The sequence below is a fragment of the Ascaphus truei genome, unplaced genomic scaffold (assembly GCF_040206685.1).
Source record: "Ascaphus truei isolate aAscTru1 unplaced genomic scaffold, aAscTru1.hap1 HAP1_SCAFFOLD_3285, whole genome shotgun sequence".
Lineage (NCBI taxonomy): Eukaryota > Metazoa > Chordata > Amphibia > Anura > Ascaphidae > Ascaphus > Ascaphus truei.
In genome coordinates, this window is record NW_027456274.1 from 2,866 (window position 1) to 21,668 (window position 18,803).

Here is an 18,803-nt window from a genome sequence, read left to right on the forward strand (position 1 = left end):
GGGGTTGATGTGCAAGGGAAGGGGGGTTGATGTGCAAGGGAAGGGGGGTTGATGTGCAAGGGGGGTGATATGCAAGGGAAGGGGGGTGGTTGATGTGCAAGGGGGGTGATATGCAAGGGAAGGGGGGTGGTTGATGTGCAAGGGGGGGTTGATGTTCAAGGGGGGGTGATGTGCAAGGGAACAGGGGGTTGATGTGCAAGGGGGGGGGGTGATGTGAGGTGCAGGGGGAGGGGGATGTGAAGGGGGCACCCAGATAGGCACTTGTCCCTCTTTGTTGGAAGTGCTGCTGTTATTCTCCTTTCTGGAGTCAGTCCTTGAGCTCAGGACCCAGCATGGGCACCTGTTTAAGGGCCTGTAGCAGGGCAGAGGAGTCCATGGGGGACACGTCTGGTGAGGGGAACTGCTGAGACCTGAGTGTGTCTGGACTCAAATACCCTGAGTGGGCAGAGGCAGAGTGAGACAGCCCAGGGTACAGCATGGGCAAGGTTCCTGGATACCAGCACTTTTCCAGCATGGGGAAGTAGGCAGAGGCAGAGGGTGGTATTAGGTAAAAGGGAAGGCAGACAGGGGGGTGAGGCTGGTAAGAACTCATTGCCGGTGGGTCGCTGCTGCTGAATCGGGCCTCCTCGGTGGCCTCCATTCTGGGTCTTTTTGTCGGTGTCTCCTCTTTCATTTAACTTTTGTCATCTTTGTACAGAACTCTGTAAATTGTTAGCTTCATTACAACATTCATATGTTATTTCCCCCCTTTGTTATAGTACCTGCAGTTGACCATCCAGGCCCTCCAAGAAGATCTTCGAACTCAGAGGGACCTTAACCACCTTCTACATCAACGTGACGTCCAAAGCCATCAATTCCAGATTGTCCACTTGTAGTGTATAATGGCATTGTCTAAAGAGCTCTGCATGTTTTTTTTATTGGATAATGTGTATCTCAGAAGTTAACTTTTGGGTGGCAGGACAACAAATGTCCATGATATAAATGTCCAGCGTGAGACACTTGGAGAATTTGCAACCTTATATCCCATGCTTCGCTTGCATGCACGTAAATTCTTTGAATACAGTATATGTGAATGTCTATAACAACATTTGATTATATTGTTAAAAAAATAGAGGGAAAAATTACTCCTGTTCAGACTAATTTATCGATGGCAAGCATATTCGAATAAAACTCCCAGCAAAGTCAGGGTCAATGTTCTACAATTACTGTACAAACATTTTCATTCGATAGTTTTGCAAGCTGTTGCTGATGCCAAATGTCGTTTTATTGCGATTGACGTCGGAGTATATGGGAAGCAAAGCGATGGTGGTGTGTTCAGAGCATCCTCACCGCTCAAGTTAATCGAACAAAAAAAACTTGTGTTTCCAGCTGACAAAACATTGCCATCAAGTAACCGGGACAAGATGCCTCATGTACTCGTAGCAGATGAGGCCTACCCGTTGCTGAAGTACCTCATGAAGCCGTATCCTAGAAAATCGTTATCAAAAGAGGCCGAAATTTACAACTACAGACTATCTAGGGCTCAACGTTGTGTTGAATGTGCATTCGGTATCATGTCAGGAAAATGGAGAATACTCTTAAAATCTATAGAAACATCTGTGCCAAATGCCAAACATATTGGGAAATGTGTCACTGTACTTCACAATGTGGTCATCGATTTAGAAGGGTCTGTTGATTCTTCTGTTATCGATTCTGAAGATGTAATTACTTGTTCTCTCCGTCGAAATAAAGCTAATAATGTAACAGGGAAAATGGCAAAATGTATCCGAGATTCGTTCAAAGATTACTTCAATGCCGAGGGAGCAGTGCCATGGCAAAATGATGTGTAATAAAATACATTTCCATGTGAAAGTCAGGGAGGGGGGGCGTGAAAGGCATGGAGGGGGGCGTGAAAGGCAGGGAGGGGGGGCGTGAAAGGCAAGGAGGGGGGTGGGGGCGTGAAAGGCAGGGAGGGGGTGGGGGCGTGAAAGGCAGGGAGGGGGGTGGGGGCGTGAAAGGCAGGGAGGGGGGGGGGACGGGTGCGTTAAAGGCAGGGAGGGGACGGGGCGTGAAAGGCATGGAGGGGGGGCGTGAAAGGCAGGGAGGGGGGGCGTGAAAGGCAAGGAGGGGGGTGGGGGCGTGAAAGGCAGGGAGGGGGGTGGGGGCGTGAAAGCCAGGGAGGGGGTGGGGGCGTGAAAGGCAGGGAGGGGGTGGGGGCGTGAAAGGCAGGGAGGGGGTGGGGGCGTGAAAGGCAGGGAGGGGGGGACGGGTGCGTTAAAGGCAGGGAGGGGACGGGGCGTGAAAGGCAGGGAGGGGACGGGGGCGTGAAAGGCAGGGAGGGGGGGGCGTTAAAGGTAGGGAGGGGACGGGGGCGATAAAGGCAGGCAGGGGACGGGGGCGTAAAAGGCAGGGAGGGGATGGGGGCGTGAAAGGCAGGGAGGGGACGGGGGCGTGAAATGCAGGGAGGGGACGGGGGCGTGAAAGGCAGGGAGGGGGGCGTGAAAGGCGGGGAGGGGGCGTGAAAGGCAGGGAGGGGGGCGTGAAAGGCAGGGAGGGGACGGGGGGCGTGAAAAGAAGGGAGGGGGGTGGGGGCGTGAAAGGCAGGGGGGGCGTGAAAGGCAGGGTGGGGGGTGGAAAAGCAGGGAGGGGGTGGGGGCGTGAAAGGCAGGGAGGGGGATGGAAAGGCAGGGAGGGGGCGTGAAAGGCAGGAGGGGGGTGGGGGTGGAAAGGCAGGGAGGGGGGTGGAAAGGCAGGGAGGGGGGTAGGGGCGTGAAAGGCAGGGAGGGGGGTAGGGGTGTGAAAGGCAGGGAGGGGGGTGGAAAGGCAGGGAGGGGGGTAGGGGCGTGAAAGGCAGGGAGGGGGGTGGGGGCGTGAAAGGCAGGGAGGGGGGTGGGGGTGTGAAAGGCAGGGAGGGGGGTGTGAAAGGCAGGGAGGGGGGGCGTGAAAGGCAGGGAGGGGGGGGCGTGAAAGCAGGGAGGTGGGGCGTGAAAGGCAGGGAAGGGGTTGGGGGCGTGGAAGGCAGGGAGGGGGGTGGGGGCGTGAAAGGCAGGGAGGGGGGCATGAAAGGCAGGGAGGGGGCGTGAAAGGCAGGGAGGGGGCGTGAAAGGCAGGGAGGGGGCGAGAAATCGTGCAATCCACGACTGTATCCGCCTCTCCGAGCGTCTGAAAGCAATCCAGCGTTCCTGGTGTGTGGCTGAAGAGGTGAGGGACTCCCTCCTCTCAAACGGAAAAGAAGAGCAAAAAATTGAGTTGGAACATACCTATCATACAGGGATGAGAGAGAGAGACAGAGAATGAGAGAGAGACAGAGAATGAGAGAGAGACAGAGAATGAGAGAGAGACAGAGAATGAGAGAGAGAGACAGAGAATGAGAGAGAGAGACAGAGAATGAGAGAGAGACACAGAGAGAGAGACAGAGAATGAGAGAGAGACAGAGAGAGGGACATAGGGAGAGAGAGACACAGAGAGAGAGAGACAGACACACAGAGAGAGAGAGAGAGAGAGAGAGAGAGAGAGACAAAAGTAATATACTGTATAACCATTATACCGTACCCCCTAGTATTCGTGTAATCATTGTCCCACACCCCCTATTACTCACGCTTTGGCAATACTGAAATGTTCTTTTGACATGCCAATCAAGCTGATTTGATTTGAGAGACACAGAGACACACACAGAGACACAGAGAGAGACAGAGATACAGAGACACACACAGAGACACACAGAGAGAAACAGAGACACACAGAGAGAGACAGAGACACACAGAGAGAAACAGAGACACACAGAGAGAAACAGAGACACACAGAGAGACAGAGACACAGAGAGACAGAGACACAGAGAGACACACAGAGAGAGACAGAGACACACAGAGAGAGACAGAGACACACAGAGAGAGACAGAGACACAGAGAGAGAGAGAGAGAGACACAGAGAGACACACAGAGAGACAGAGACACACAGAGAGAGACAGAGACACACAGAGAGAGACAGAGACACACAGAGAGAGACAGAGACACAGAGAGACACACAGTGAGAGACAGAGACACACAGAGAGAGACAGAGACACACAGAGAGAGACAGAGACACAGAGAGAGACAGAGACACAGAGAGAGAGACACGGGCCTATTTAGTAAGCGTCGATAAGGCTGCGTCTATAGTATTTCAGACGGAGGGAAGGCACACACGCTGCAATACACTTGCTGAAGCCTGAGCTTTTTATGGCTTTGCAGGGTATGCAGCGGGTGCGATTGGGGGCGTGGCAATAAATATATGGAGGCGTGGCAATGACATTCCGGCGCGGACGTCACTTCCCTACCTCACATCCCGATCCACCGGCATTTTTTCAGATGCAGCATCTGAAGCACTGTGCAGACAAGAAGAAAAATGCACACAATGCGCACCAGAGATTAAAATATAGTAAATTATTTATTAATAAAACAAGAAATAACCGAGGGGGATCCAAACCCACCTCAGTACTTTCTTCTCGTTGCTATTGCCACACTATACGTCCTGACGCCGGAAGGGAAGTTGGTACGCGACCAAGACGAGACACCGGATTTACAGTGGAACCACAACATACCACAGATTGCCGGAGGACCACACTGCGAGGGGCGCAGCCTATCGAGTTTCCCGGTCATCGTCCAAACTCTGGAGCTGCGGATTGACCACCGGATTACCACGGAGCACGAGCCTGTCTCACACAATGCTTTTACCAAACGGATGTTTGTGAGTTTGCTATTTTTATCTTGTCCAGGAAATGAAATTGTTAAACCGAATTTACACATGGAGCGGGCGCTTTCTCTTCTTTTTTTTTGTTTAGATATCTATCGAGGAGGTGGTTGTTTCCCTGAAGAGAGCTGCCAGGGCTCCAGAGGATGCCCGAATTGGATCCTTTTATGATTGAGTTATAACATAGCTATTAGAGCTAGGTTTCTGGATTTTTATTGTGTTTAGGCATAGTGTTTATTATTATTTTATTACAGCTACTTTTTAGTAATTGCACTGTTATTAATTCTGACCACTAATTCTCACTGCCATTATAATCTCTCTCTAGCCACAACCAAATTGCTATATCAGCTATATTATTTATTGGTTATACCAGGGGAGCACAAACTTTTGCAGCTCGCCCCCCTGCCTTCCCTCTGCTGGTGCTCGCGCCCCCCCTTACCTTGATGCGGCGTCACGTGACCTGCAGCGGCATTTGACGAGGGTGACGTCACATGACCCCGCGGCATAATTTAACATACTGTGCTATATGTATGCACACACAGCTGTCTTTTACACATACAAATACTGTTTTTCCATCCCTATACACCAATAGGGACCACAAAGTATCCACACACACTTTTAGTTGTGCTACAAACTCTCACATTTCCACACCCACCCACACCATTTATATCCACTCCCACTCCACACACACCTTTTGTAAAGCACTGTATATACTGTGGGCTCTCCATTCATTTTCATTCACACTGATACACATACACACTCTTTCATCACTTGCTTTCAGGAACCTTTTGACACCTCTAGGCATAAAACACATCCACACTGGGGGAAGGACCAGCACAGATAACATTCCAAGAGACACTGTTTTTAAGTATACCTTTTGCTTGCTTCATTCATTGTAACATCGCCGGAAGAAGAGATCAGTGTATCTCGAAATCTCGCACAAATAAAAGCATTTCGTTAGCCACAGAACGGTATCATCTATTTATTTTTTGATTATTGAAGCTCGGCTAACACGGTACTGATACCTCTATATATATTGCGCGCTCACACACACATATAACGTTTTATCCAACTTTTTCATTTATCATTTGTAGAGAAAATGAACAATGCCGCCAGAAGTGCTATTTTTCAAAATGTAACATCTCTACTAATTAGTGTAAAATGATACTACATATAAAGCAGGTTATGGGACCCAGTATAAAATGACCTTCATGTAGCTTATCACATCCCAGTATATGGATACCTTCTATTATCACAAGCTGCTAACATGTGACAGGGCTCAGAGTCTGAGCCCAGAATGTGACATACTGAACATTCTCATTCTAAATTTCAAAAAATATTGTGTTGATTTCTGACCTGACTGCCGTGGTTACAGCTCAACCACTCTGTTCTACTGTATGTCACCACTTTCTGCCACAACCAGCTGACGGTGGATCTGCAAGGAGTTCAACGCTCATTGGCATCACATCTGTGGCTTGGTTGACGTATCTTTTCTCCAGCTTTTTATTGTATTGTTTTTAAATAGATTATATTTATTTAGTTGAATAGATATTTATTTAGTTGAATAGATATTTATTTAGTTTAATAGATTATATTTCTAAGTTTAATAAATTATATTTCTTAGTTGAATAAGTTATATTTCTTAGTTTAATAAGTTATATTTGTTAGTTTAATAAATTATATTTCTTAGTTTAATAAGTTATATTTGTTAGTTAATAGATTATATTTGTTAGCACAGTAGATTATATTTACTAGTATTTAAGTCTCCCCCTCAGTGCCCCATTAGGACCCGTGCGCATATTTCACATCTTTTCGGAGTCGCTTATTTTTTAGACCCTCGGAGCCGAAACCTAAAGCTAAGAAAGTTCGGATCAAGAGGAGCCGCACAGCTTAAAGACAGAACATTTCCAAGGGAGATGGAGACAATTTGGGTAAGATCTGATTAAAGGACAACCTTTGAGGAAGGAAAGGGTGACGGGGGAGTCTAAGAGGGGGGTGAGAGAGCAAGGTGGTGTGTCAGATTGGGGCAGAGCAAGAGAACGCAAAAATGATGGGGATTTGCTGCAAACCCAAAAAAAAACAATAAGTAGTGATACTTTTACCGGTGCCCCTTAGTCTCAGGGAAGACCGGCATTTCGTCCAATGGATACAATATGATTGATGGGAAAGGGCACACGGATTTGAATAAAAAAAGATAATTTATTGTGCCACAGACTACAATGTTTCGGCTGCTGGCCTTTCTTTGCTGGATTTAGTGGGTTTAGCCACTTTACCTGAGAAAGACCAGCAGGCCGAAATGTTGTTGTCTATGGCAGTGCAAGAGAAAACAGGTTGGGGGGGGGGGTGGGTTCTCGCAAAGTCGCCGACCCATGGGTGAGTGTCTCCGGTGGAAACTAGTCCTGGACCCCGGGAAAGCTGTCTGTGGCCCATACAAGCTGAGTAACATGTAGAAAGGACACATGTATGTTCAGAATGAGTTAGCATGGTATTTTGAGAGGCACCATAGCAGGTCAGTGCAAGTCAGTGCAGAGCACTGCAAGGTCAGTCAATATGAGGAAGGGTCCGATGGAGGAGTTGGAGGGTCCCAGAATATCTCTTAAAGCAGGGGTGCGCAAATCGAGGGGCACGACATTTTCTTGGGAGGAGGGGCTCGGCGCTTACAGAGGCCCCTCGCTCTTCCCCACAGCATTTAAATTAAATGCCGGAGATCGCGCGCAAGGCCTCTGTAAGTTCCCTTTCCTTGTCTCCGGCGGCTTCTGGCGACAGCAACGTGGCGTCACATGATATAGCATTGCCATAGCAACGTGATATCACATGACGTCGTTACATCAGAACGTCGGAGACAAGGTGGGGAAGGTGGAGGGGGGAGCAGGGGGAAAAGGTTGTGCAACCCTGTCTTAAAGCATTGTCCTGCATACAGATCAGAGGCCAAGAATGGATATGGATATCCGATGTGAAGCCGGAAATAAGACAGAAAAGACCGTTTTGGGGGAAGAAGGTGAGTGATGAAATAGCCGTCACTGTGTAACTCTTCCAATTACCTGCAACTTCATGCAGAGAAATAGCAACGCTTGTTTTTAACGTGCTAAGCGCCTAATGGGGAATTCAACTGCTGAGAGGTTAAGGGAGTTACTCACCAAACTCAGCGACGTTTCTGTGTCTCTGTGATTACTCCCCCAGGACATGCCTGAAAACCAGAGGTAACTCAATGTATTTTTGATAAATAGAAACATGACCTTCTGGGGAGGGGTATATAATGGCTACTGGGCCTGGTGAGGTGGGTATAACGGGTACTGGGCCTTGGGAGGGTTGTATAACTGGGTACTGGGCCTGGGGAGGTGGGTATAACGGGTTTTTGCCCTGTGGAGGGCGGTATAACGTGGTATTGGGGATGGGGTATAAGTGGCACAGGAGCTCTTGCGATACAGAGTATCACTGTCCCTGGTTACAAACACGTCATGTCTCCTGCAGATCAGGACACGCACGAAGGTGGTGCCCTTTGTGCCACCAGACGACGAGGCGGGCTACGAGGCGGACGACGAGGCATACGACAAAGCGGGCGTCAAGTGGAACAATGAGGTGGGCTACAAGGCGGCCGATGACGCAGACGTGGTGTACGATGACCAAGGAGCATACGACAGGTGTGGCCGGATCTGCTGCTTCACCTTTTTTAGGCGGAGAAGACCCCGGGAGCAGGTAGGAGAATACGAGAGGTGCGGACAGATCTGCTGCTTCACCTTTTTTAGGCGGAGAAGAAGCCAGGAGCAGGTAGCAGAGGAGCCAGGGCGTAGATACAGGGGTATTCTAGGGGCCCTGAGAAGTTGGTTTGACCGCAGGAGAGGCAGATAAGATCAGGAAGGCTGCGGGAGGGGCAGGTAGTAGAGGGAGATAGGGATATTGGGCGTGAGAGGGAGAGAGAGAACAAGGAGCAGGGCCGGAGCACGGGTTTCATGCGCCCGAGGCGAAACTTAAAATTTGTGCCCCAGTTGTATAAAAAATAATAAGATAAATAAAATAATAAAATAAACAGTGGCGTAGCTATCGGGGCTGCAGGGGGTGCGACCGCACCCCAGCGCGACACAAAATAAAAATAAAAGGGCGCCAAAATACTGGATAAAAAAAAGAATAATTTAAAAAAAAAGATAAATAAATTAGAAATAATAAGAGGAAAAAATAATAATGATTATTAATGCGCCCCTAGGACCTCTGCGCGCTAGGCGACCGCCTAATGGACGGCCGGCCCTGCGAGGTATGCGGGAGGAAAAGGGGCGAATGGGATAGATATGCAGGGGGATGGGGGAGCAGGTGAGTTATACACAGGGGCACAAGGGCCCCATCACCCGCATCTCTATATACTGAGTGTGCCCCTGTGTATAACAACGCTGATCTGTGCTGCTCCATCTGATCTCACTGCGCAGTGATCCAGGGACCATCCGATCGCCATTTAATGGGGTCAGGAAGGAATTTTTTTCCCCCATTGCACAGCAGGGGTTATGTTTCGCCTTCCTCTGGATCACAGCAACAAACTGCCCTTTGTGCATGAATTATCAGTGAGATCTTTATACACCCTGCATTGGTCTTCACCCCTTCGCTGCCGGAGGGGCCTGCAGTGCATTGCTCTGCGTGTTACTATATCGCTCCGCAATGTGCTGCAGGCCCCTCCCAGCAAAGAGATTAATTATTTAAATAAAATACTCTCTTTAATCAAACCTATGTGTAGTGTCTTTTCTGTCCGTTGTATCTATTGCTAACAGCTCAGTGATTCTTCCCCAGGACGCTGCACTAGTGTCACGCTGCCAAGCCCGGGTGTGAGGGAGATTTATAGGGTCACATATACACTTCTGCCAAAACACGAGTGCAAACAGGAAGCCCCTCTGATCTCATATCTTTTATTACACAAAACGGTATCTAAAAAGGTAAAAAGAACATACATGGGATTCTGCTACAAATATCTCTCTAATTACAAACCAATTAGCAAATCATTCAGATTAGAGTCGAGCGAAAAGAAAGGGTTAAGTATCTCAGGTACAGTATATGCAGTGTAGGCTGTGTTGGAGCATTACATGCAGGGGACAACGTTTAGGGGATATAAGTAATGCTGATCTCAGAGCTGACCGGCTGACCTGCTCTACCGGCTGACCTGCTCTACTGGCTGAACGGCTGACCTGCTCTTCTGGCTGACCGGCTGACCTGCTCTACTGGCTGACCGGCTTCTCTTCTTTCAGCTAAATGACCTGAATTGTGGCCCCTGTATCTCCCAATTAAACGTTTTATTGGCATATTCTTGTTTGACTCGTTCTATACAGACATTTTTTATATATTCATTGTGGGATTTGATAACATCTGTCAGATCTCTCAGAATATCACATTCTGTACGTTTGTGTTGAAGATTTTTCCATTCTCAATTTACTTACTGCACCGACACACTTTATTCGAGGAAATACCCAGTATGTACCTGGCAGATACCTGGAATACGCCGCTCCTCACCTCTGACAAGCTCCGTTGCGTTTGCCTTCCCAGCCTGGGTTCATGCCTGGCTGACGGGCGGCTGATCTGTTAAATGATAATGATTAGGATTTAATAGGCTGCAATGCTTCGCGTGTCTACCAGATGGCATAAATTCATGAATTGTAATGCAGTATATATATATATACTGTGCAGTATTGCAGCCAGCGGGAATAAAATGCTTCAATCCCTGCCTAGAAAATACCTCAATGCACTCGGGCAGAAAACAGTCACAAACCTCAATACACCCGGGTATACCCGAATTCGTGGGACTAGCCGAGCTCGAATAAAGTGTGTCGCCAGTGTAATATTAGTTTTTGGCATCAATTATTTATATCGAGTCCAAAATACCTTTATACAGAATGCTGTTCCCTTTAGCCCACAAATGCTGCTTCATTAAAGCCCATGGGTGGCACTCTATGCATTCTCAAACTTTTAGGCAACATCCCTAATTTCCAAAAGTGGGATTAAATCTGTGCATATTTAAATGGTTAATTTTCTTACTCAGACTACTAAATCCCTCCCCAAATATATCCGTTTCACATAAAAGTGTGTGCGCTTCTCCTTCCGCCTAACTGGCACGTCGTCCTTACGGGCGCCACTCCGTGTAACTCCACGCTGCCCTCCAGTGGCAAAAGAAATAAGATACATTTACTATACTCGTCTGGCAGCTGATCCCGTATAAGGTGGGTAACTCTGTATTAGGGGTCTTGGTAGACTATATTTTATACTTATGTCGGATAGATGAGGAATTAATATTCCTAACGGGTTATTGTGAGAGGCCTTAGATCTTATCCTATATGCACGCAGCCCTCGCCTCTCTGACCTTGAACACATACTTCAATCTGATTTTTTGAGACTTGAAACTGGATTTCCTAAAACAAACTGATTTTAAACACTGACAAGACTGTAACAATGGTATTTGGGACCAGAGCTAAATTGCTAACGCTTCCAATGACAGAGCTTCAGATAAAAACCAACTCTAATACCATCCTAGCCCCTGTTACTGGTTTGAAATATCTGGGCATATAGTTCAACTCCCATTTAACATTTGGGTTGCACATTGATACCCTGACATCCAAATCCTATGCCAAACTTGGTGTACTTTATAGCAGGGGTGGGGAACCTTTTTTCTGCCAAGGGCCATTTGGATATTTATAACATCATTCGCGGGCCATACAAAATGATCAACTTAAAAATTAGCCTGCTATATTTGGTCAAACATTCAATTAACTGGAACTGCTTCTCTTTGGTGAGGCGTGTGATGTTAGCTGGTATTGATGATGTTGCAACTCGCAACTGGTTTTCCAGGTTTGGATGACTGACTGACTGACACTTGTGTGACTGACAGACTGACTGACACTTGGGTGACTGACTGACTGACACTTGGGTGACTGACTGACTGACACGAGTGACTGACTGACTGACACTTGTGTGACTGACTGACTGACACTTGTGTGACTGACTGACTGACACTTGGGTGACTGATTGACTGGCACTTGTGTGACTGACTGACACTTGTGTGACTGACTGACTGACACTTGGGTGACTGACTGACTGACTGACACTTGTGTGACTGACTGACTGACACTTGGGTGACTGACTGCCACTTGGGTGACTGACTGACACTTGTGTGACTGACTGACTGACTGACACTTGGGTGACTGACTGACTGACACTTGTGTGACTGACTGACTGACACTTGTGTGACTGATTGACTGACACTTGGGTGACTGACTGACACTTGGGTGACTGACTGACACTTGTGTGACTGACTGACTGACTGACTGACACTTGGGTGACTGACTGATTGACACTTGGGTGACTGACTGACACTTGGGTGGTGGGTGACTACTGTATGACTGATTGTGGGTTGGTGTCTGTATTCTCTCACACACACAAATCGGAGCAGGGGGGGTGGGAAATCACACACTCTCAGACCCTCTCACTCATACACACTCTCTCACTCACTTTCAGACACTCTCTAAACAAGAATGACAATCAGCTGCAAGAAGTGGCAATTTGAGATGCATGAGGGACGGTCTGACAGCTTAGATCACACTGAGTCATTTTATGGGGCACAGATCATTGGGGGGGGTGGTGTCTGCAAAAGTTAATCATACAACATGTATTGAAGTCAAGGAGACCAATGATGCTGGGATTAGGCATCAGGCCTTGTGGTGTCCCATGGCCCTCCTGCCCTTCCCCTGTCAGGGCCCTGCATAGCTCCCTCTCCTCTTACACTGCGGCACTGCGGAGCAGGTGCTCTCCTCCGCAGCTGCTGCCCGGTGTGGGGAGGAGGAGAGACGGTAGTGAGGTGTTTCTCCCTCCGCAGACTCGTTCTTCTATCCCCCAAGCCTCTTATACCCCCTCCCCCCCATCCCCCAAGCCCCACTCCTCTTATACCCTGTCCCCCCCGGAGCGCTGCTTACCTGAGCCGCTCTGGTGATACTCAGGTCCTTCATCACCTCAGGCGGCTGCTGCCACACACAGATAGTGACACACACACACAGTAACACACACAGTGACAGTGACACACACACACACACAGAGACAGTGAGACACACAGAGACAGTGAGACACACACACACAGACAGTGACACACACACACACACGCAGTGACACACACACAGTGACACACAGTGACACACACACAATAAGCCCACCTCTGCAAACACACTCAAAAATAAGGCCTTTCCCCCCTTGGGGTGGGTAAGGTGTCTGGGAGGGGCTATAAGGGGGCATGTGGGTTACCTGGGGCCCGTGGATGGGCTGCTGGAGCTGCATAGGTAGCCAGTGCAGATGAGACTGGCAGGGGCGGAGCCTAAAGGGAGGGACACAGGGGCGGAGCCTAAGGAGCCCGGCATTACTGGAGGAGAGAAGGGAGGGGGGCAGTGCTGAGGGAAGGGGAGGCCCGGCATTACTGGAGGAGAGAAGGGAGGGGGGCAGTGCTGAGGGAAGGGGAGGCCCGGCATTACTGGAGGAGAGAAGGGAGAGGTGCAGTGCTGAGGGAAGGGGAGGCCCGGCATTACTGGAGGAGAGAAGGGAGGGGGGCGGTGCTGAGGGAAGGGGAGGCCCGGCATTACTGGAGGAGATAAGGGAGGGGGGCGGTGCTGAGGGAAGGGGAGGCCCGGCATTACTGGAGGAGAGAAGGGAGGGGGGCAGTGCTGAGGGAAGGGGAGGCCCGGCATTACTGGAGGAGAGAAGGGAGGGGGGCGGTGCTGAGGGAAGGGGAGGCCCGGCATTACTGGAGGAGAGAAGGGAGGGGGGCGGTGCTGAGGGAAGGGGAGGCCCGGCATTACTGGAGGAGATAAGGGAGGGGGGCAGTGCTGAGGGAAGGGGAGGCCCGGCATTACTGGAGGAGAGAAGGGAGGGGGGCGGTGCTGAGGGAAGAGGAGGCCCGGCAATACTGGAGGAGAGAAGGGAGGGGGGCAGTGCTGAGGGAAGGGGAGGCCCGGCATTACTGGAGGAGAGAAGGGAGGGGGGCAGTGCTGAGGGAAGGGGAGGCCCGGCATTACTGGAGGAGAGAAGGGAGGGGGGCAGTGCTGAGGGAAGGGGAGGCCCGGCTTGCACCCTACACTTGCTCCATGTATGAATAGGTGGGCCAAAAAACAAATCTTGGCAGAGTGACAGCACGGGCAGCCAATCAGGAGAGGGGGAGTTTTTTTTGTTTAAACCATTCTTGCAGGCTTGCTTCCCGGGGGCCGGACCAAATGATTTTCGCGGGCCGGACGTTCCCCACCCCTGCTTTATAGGAACAAATACTCCCTAAGGCCCTCATGCAGTATATAGAATAAGGGGAGTAAACCCCATGATGTTCGGTGCTCTAAAAAGTGTATATGTAGATATGGGTCAAATGCTGCACCTTGGTATACTTTGAAACTTGGTGGAAAAAAGAAAGAAAGTGATCCCACTGCAATCAATATATGAAGCGTTGAATATATAATTGAAGCAACAATTATGCAGACTTATAAACCTTAGGGGGGGGGGCCGTTGTGCAGGGGTTCGTAAGGAGACAGGATGAGAAGCTTTGTTTAGAAACTCCTCTCCTGTACTCACGTATAAGCCAACCGATGCCTGCTGCCCTTAACCCGCCTGGTGTCTTCACTGCTTGCTCCGTTGAACTCCCGGCATTACTCCACGTGTGCGGCGCCTCCGAATGACGTCATCGCCGTCGCCAGCCTGGTGAGTCCGGGAAGATTACACAGGACGCATCACGAATGCCGGCTAACCCCGTGACTGCAAGGGGAGGGGGTATCGTGGCGTCTGCTCCGTAGTGCAGGGGATCCTTAGCGCGCCCCAGCCGTGAGGGTAGAATCAGCAAAATTGAAGAAAACTTCGGCGGTCACTGCAAACGAAGGAACTCAGCCATAGATGAATTAAAATCAATATTTATTCAAATCTTGGTGCTGGACATCACAGAGATTCACCTTCTCTGACGCGTTTCATTCCGTTAGGAACTTTATCAAAGTAAAGATAAAGTTCCTAACGGAATGAAACGCTTCAATTTTGCCCTCATGCAGTAAGCAGCGATAAGACACTTATCACCAGCTTATCGCCAAAAAAGCCTACAGCGATTCAGTAAGCCCAGAGAAGCTGGCGATAAGAGCAAAAATTACAGGTTTTTTTGCCAAAAAAGAAATAAATAAATAAAAATTACAAATCGGCAGACGCGCGGTGATAAGCCACTTTTCGGCACTGATCGCCAGTTTTTCAAACACGCTCAATTCTATAAGCCCTGATCAGCTTATTGCGGCTGATCGCCACTTTAAAATTGCTGTTTCTTCTCCAAATTGTCCCACCACAAAAGTTGTCAAGAAGGTGGGGTGAAGCTGCGATGAAAATAAAATGCATGTGTCCCAGAGCTGATATCCATTAATATCAGCACCAGAGACCCCCGGCATGAATCCCATGCATAAAAAATGCATTTACAGGCAACTTCATTACCGCCAAGGCAATGAAGGGGTTATATACCCGTGCCAGGCTTATTGCGGGTAGCGGGGGTGGGTGAAGGTGGTATTTGGCCCTGGGTGGGTATTTAGGCCTTGCCAGGGGGTTGCGGGATGACTTAACCTCTTCTTTACCTTAGCAGATAATACCGCTAAGGTAATGAAGGGGTTAATCCCTCCCGCTACCCCCCCACCCGGTAGGCCTAAACACACTTCCTTGGGGCCAATACCCCATTCACCCACCCCCACTACCCACAATAAACAAAAATACACATAACAGCCTCACTATCCACTCCTAGGTCCCTAATAAACCATTACAATATTCATAAAACCATTATTTTTTTTACACACAGGATTAATACCGCAGTCCAGCAGGGGTCCCCGGTGGTCCAGATGGGTGTCCGCAGGTTCCACAGTTCACTCTGGGAGGTGCCCACCGGTGTCTGGGGGACTTCGGGTTGTCCCCGCTAGGCTCCGTGGGCCTCCAGGTGGTCCCCGCGGGTGTCCGTGGGCACCAATGGCATCCACGCGGTTGTCTGGGAGCTTTCAGGTGGTTCCCACAGGTGTCTAGGGGCCCTCGGGTGGTTCCCACAGGTGTCTAGGGGCCCTCGGGTGGTTCCCACGGGTGTCTGGGGGGCCCTCGGGTGGCTGGGGCCCCCACAGCTGTGGGGCCACCAGTTCTTCCCCGCAGGTGTCCTTCGTGGGTCCTCAGGTGGTCCCTGTGGGAGTCTGGGGGTCCTCGGGTTGTCCCCGTGGGTCCCCGCTGGCCTGCTGTACCAATCCTGTATTTAAAAAAACAAAAACATGGCCTACATTTACATCAATACAGCTCCCCCCACCCCACCAAACACATACAGTGCAGTAATGGGCAAAATAACTATTATCCAGACACGTGGTCATCTCTCCATCTTTACTATACAGACTTGCACAGACGATAGTTGCGAGCTGTGACTCCCAGACAGGCAGAAAGCTGCAGTGATACCCAGGGGGAGGGGGAGAGACCTCTGATTGCTTCCTCCTCTCCTGCAGCATCTCGCCCAGTGTATCATCCCATACAGGAGTCACAGCATGGGGGGGGGGATCCCATCCTATATGGCAAAGGAAGGATAGCAGTGCCTGTCCTACCCCTCCTTGTCACATGGGATTAGGGCTATGTTATTGAGTGAAGGGTTGTATGTTTGTATTAGTAGGGACAAGCAAGGCCGGAGCCAGGTGGGTTTCTCCTGCCTCTGTCCTCCCTGTCTCCTGACCCTTCCTGTAGCCGGACATACAGAATATGGATAACAGAAGGGGAAATAAAACTAAGAGGAGCCGGCAGGAGAAGGCCGTGTCATATCTATTCTTATTAAATAGTATTCTTCCCGAGCTGCACTCAGACCTCTCTCCCACACACCCACAGGACAGCCCACTAAATAGACACAGCCCCGCCCCCTATGATGTCAGCAGGACCTCCTCTCTGTCTAGGCCTGCACAGAGCCAGGGGCCTGCCTCTATCACAGAGGCGGGGCTTGGTGAGGGGGAAAAACCCATGGTCACTACTGGCGCCTGCCCTTACCAGGGCTTACTCCAGTAGTAGAAGGATAGGGTGACCAGATTTACAAAAGTAAAAACCGGGACACATTATAAAAATTTTTTATAAAACAAATGATATCACCAACTGCGCCCTTTCTCCTTTGTCTCTACCCCGCTCTGTCCCCCCTTCTCTCACACACACCCCTTTCTCTCTCCCTCCCCCCATATTCCTCTATTCTCGTTCTCCCCACCCCTACATTCTCATTCCACACTTCCCTGTCTCTCGCCCCCCTCCCCCCACTCTCTCTCTACCCCCATTCTCTCTCTCTCTCTCCCGCCCCTCATTCGCTCTCTCTCCCCCCATTCTCTCTCCCTCCCCTCATTCTCTCTCTCTCCCCCCATTCTCTCTCCTCCCCTCTCTCTCACCCCTCTCTCCTCCCCTCTCTCTCTCTTCCCCCCACATTCTCTCGCTCTCTCCCCCCTCTCCTTTCTCTCTCCTCTCCTCTCCCCTCCCTCTCTCCCTCTCATTCTGTGTCTCTCCTCCATTTTCTGTCTCTCTCTCTCCCCCCCATTCTCTGTGTCTCTCTCTCTACCCCATTCTCTGTGCCTTTCCCCCCCTCATTCTCTCTCTCTCTCCCCCCATTCTCTCTCCCTCCCCTCATTCTCTCTCTCTCCCCCCATTCTCTCTCTCTCCCCCCATTCTCTCTCCTCCCCTCTCTCACCCCTCTCTCCTCCCCTCTCTCTCTCTTCTCCTCTCTCTTCCCCTCTCTCTCTTCCCCCCACATTCTCTCGCTCTCTCCCCCCTCTCCTTTCTCTCTCCTCCCCTCTCCCCTCCCTCTCATTCTCTCTCTCTCCCCCCCATTTTCTGTCTCTCTCCCCCCCATTCTCTGTGTCTCTCTCTCTACCCCATTCTCTGTGCCTTTCCCCCCCCCATTCTCTGTCTCTCTCTCCCCTCCCATTCTCTGTCTGTCTATCTCTCCCCTCCATTCTCTGTGTCTTCCCCCATTCTCTGTGTCTCCCCCCATTCTCTCGCTTTCTCTCCCTCTCCCCCATTCTCTCCCTCCCTCTCCTCTCCCCCATTCTCTGTCTCTCCTCCATTTTCTGTCTCTCTCCCCCCCATTCTCTGTCTCTCTCCTCCCCCCATTCTCTGTCTCTCTCTCTCCCCCCATTCTCTGTCTGTCTCTCTCTCCCCCCCCCATTCTCTGTCTGTCTCTCTCTCTCTCCCCTCCATTCTGTCTCTCTCCCCCATTCTCTGTGTCTTCTCCAATTCTGTGAAACCCCCCATTCTCTCTCTCCTCCCCCATTCTCTCTCTCTCTCCTCCCCCCATGCTCTCTTCCCATTCTGTCCCCCCTCCCTTCCCCCCATTCCATCTCTCTCTCCCATTCTCTCTCTCTCTTCCCCCCATTCTCTCTCCCCCATTCTCTCTCTTCACCCCCTCTCCCCCCCATTCTCAGCTCTCTCTCCCCCCCCATTCTCGGCTCTCTCCCCCCCCCCATTCTCGGCTCTCTGTCCCCCCATTCTCTCTCTCTCCTCCCCCATTCTCTCTTTCTACCCTCCATGCTCTCCCCCCCCATTCTGTCTCTCTCCCTCCACCCCCTATTCTTGTCTCTCTCTCCCCTCCATTCTCTGTCTGTCTCTCTCTCTCTCCCCCATTCTTTGTCTCTCTCTCCCTATTCTCTGTCTCTCTCTCTCCCCTCCTTTCTCTGTCTCTCTCCCCCCATTCTTTGTGTCTCTCTCTTCCCCCCCACTCTGTGCCCCTCTTCCCATGCTGTGCCCCTCTCCCGATGCTGTGCTTCTCTCCCCATCCTGTGCCTGTGCCTCTCTCTGTCTCTCTCCATGCTGTGCTTGTGCCACTCTCTCTGTCTCTCTCTCTCTCTGCCTCTCCCCATGCTGTGCCTCTCTGTCTCTCTCCCCCCGCCCCCCCCCCCCCCCCCATTGTGTGAGTGTGTTTGTGTCCCCCATTCTGGACCATACCTGCATGGGTGGGGAAGCCATATTGAGCCCTGGCAGCAGACACCGGAAGTTCTCACTGACACTTCCGGGTCTCACTGCTAGGCTCCGCAGTTTAGTCCCGGCCCCTGCTCTCCTCCATGCTTTGTCTGCTCTCTGCTGCCCCCCCTGCTCTGATGGTC

At 50.6% G+C, this 18,803-nt stretch overlaps 1 long non-coding RNA gene across 5 annotated transcripts; it reads right to left on the minus strand.

Moving 5' to 3' along the window:
• Positions 1 to 237: 237 nt before the first annotated feature.
• LOC142483490 (uncharacterized) lies at positions 238 to 16,239 on the minus strand. Of its 5 annotated transcripts, none has more exons than XR_012797354.1 (4): positions 14,269 to 16,239; positions 4,445 to 4,629; positions 4,292 to 4,339; positions 238 to 1,467 (listed from the first exon to the last, which is right to left on the minus strand). It is a non-coding gene; the product is annotated as an uncharacterized LOC142483490 (long non-coding RNA). The 5 variants fall into 5 exon arrangements; XR_012797351.1 differs by having other exon boundaries at positions 238 to 1,731; XR_012797353.1 differs by lacking the exon at positions 238 to 1,467 and adding an exon at positions 2,874 to 3,239.
• Positions 16,240 to 18,803: the final 2,564 nt, after the last annotated feature.